The 2,151-nt window shown below is 41.9% G+C and overlaps 1 non-coding gene across 1 annotated transcript; it reads left to right on the forward strand.

The window, feature by feature from the left end:
• The first annotated feature begins 1,268 nt into the window (after nucleotides 1–1,268).
• On the forward strand, nucleotides 1,269–1,375 carry LOC127099168 (small nucleolar RNA R71). The gene has a single exon (XR_007793708.1). It is a non-coding gene; the product is annotated as a small nucleolar RNA R71 (small nucleolar RNA).
• Nucleotides 1,376–2,151: the final 776 nt, after the last annotated feature.

The raw sequence follows: 2,151 nt of genomic DNA on the forward strand, positions 1-2,151 counted from the left end.
GACAGGGTATAGAAAAACTACCAGGATCTTTAAGTTTAGGAGGCATATTTTGGATTATTGCGCTGCACTCAGCAGTGAGTGTAACGGTTTCGCTATCTTCATGCTTCCTTTTATTAGATAAAATTTCTTTTAAGAACATAGCATATGAGGGCATCTGTGTAATAGCTTCTGTAAAAGGAATTGTGACGTTTAATTGTTTCAGTAGGTCAACAAATTTTTTAAATTGGCCCGCGTCTTTGGTTTTAATTAGCCTTTGAGGATAAGGGATAGGTGGTTTGTAAGGCGGCGGAGGTACATAAGGTTCTTTGTTTTCTACGGTTTCCTTATTACACTCTTCCTTTTCCTTAGGTTTACTTTCTTCCTCAGTTGACTTTTTAGAGTTTTGGTTCTCAATCCTTGGGTCAGATGGTCCTTCTACCTCTGTACCACTTCGTAATATAATTGCATGAGCATGGCCTTTCGGGTTAGGTTGGGGTTGTCCAGGAAATGTACCAGTTGGGGCAGCAGTAGGCGCTTGTTGTTGAGCTACTTGCGAGATTTGTGTTTCCAGCATTTTGTTATGGGTAGCCAGGGCATCTACTTTACTTGGTAGTTGTTTAATTTGTTCGCTAGTGTGTACATTCTGGTTTAAGAACTCTTTATTGGTTTGCTGTTGAGAAGCTATGAAGTTCTCCATCATGATTTCCAAGTTGGATTTCCTAGGAACGTTATTGTTAGGTGTAGATGGGGCCGGCTTTTGATATCCAGGAGGTATAGCTGGAGCTTGACTGGGAGCTTGACCTGGTGCGTATAAAGCATTATTACTTTTATATGAAAAATTAGGATGGTTCTTCCAGTTTGAGTTATAGGTATGCGAGTAAGGATTTCCTTGAGCATAGTTCACCTGCTCTGTTTGGATTCCTGTTAGGAGTTGGCAATCCGTAGGCGTGTGACCTTGAATTCCACAGACTTCGCAATTTTGAGTTACTGCAACCACAGTGACTGGAGGTGATACATTTAAACTTTCAATTTTCTGGGCAAGAGCATCCACTTTTGCATTAACATGATCAAGGCTACTTATCTCATACATGCCCCCTTTTGTTTGAGGTTTTTCTACCATTGTTCGGTCGCTTCCCCACTGATAATGATTTTGGGTCATGCTCTCGATAAGTTGATAAGCGTCGGCGTAAGGTTTATCCATAAGCGCACCACCGGCGGCGGCGTCTATTGTTAACCTTGTGTTGTACAAGAGACCATTGTAGAAGGTGTGAATTACTAACCAGTCCTCTAAACCATGGTGTGGGCAAAGTCGCATCATGTCCTTGTATCTTTCCCATGCTTCGAAAAGAGACTCGTTGTCTTTTTGCTTAAATCCATTTATCTGGGCTCTCAACATAACTGTTTTGCTTGGAGGAAAATATCGGGCAAGAAAGACTTTCTTCAACTCATTCCATGTGGTGACTGGGTTGGAAGGAAGAGACTGAAGCCATCTTCTAGCTTTATCTCTTAACGAGAAAGGAAAGAGACGAAGTCGAATTGCCTCTGAAGTGACACCATTAGCTTTAACAGTATCAGCGTATTGGACAAATACGGATAAATGAAGGTTTGGATCCTCGGAAGGATTTCCAGAAAATTGATTCTGTTGCACTGCCTGCAACAGCGAAGGTTTAAGTTCGAAGTTATTCGCTTCGATTGCGGGTGGAGTAATACTCGAATGCGGCTCATCCTGGGATGGAGAAGCGTAATCTCGAAGAGCACGAGCTGGTTCGCCCATCGCTGGTATCGTCGAAGGAAAGGGATTTTTGAAATCAGGAATTTCGATTGGAGGAAGATTGTTTCTAACACGATACTCCCGAATTCGTCGTAATAATCGGAGATATCATTCAACGTCGTTGATTCGTAAGTAGTACGACTCGCGTTGTGAGCGAGTGTGTGGCATACAAATCAACGAAAAAGAAGGGAAAAAATAAAAATTGCCTTAGTCTCTACAGCGTAACATAAGAGTTACGATACCGACTAAAAAAAATTCCCCGGCAACGGCGCCAAAAACTTGATCGCGACTTTATGAGTCTATCGGGGTACTAACTGCAAGTGCACAGTCTAATCGCATAGTTTTAAAAGATATAGATCCCACAGGGACTTAATGAATCGATATACCGTTTTTCTAGGGTT

This window comes from Lathyrus oleraceus, chromosome 6 (assembly GCF_024323335.1).
Source record: "Lathyrus oleraceus cultivar Zhongwan6 chromosome 6, CAAS_Psat_ZW6_1.0, whole genome shotgun sequence".
Lineage (NCBI taxonomy): Eukaryota > Viridiplantae > Streptophyta > Magnoliopsida > Fabales > Fabaceae > Lathyrus > Lathyrus oleraceus.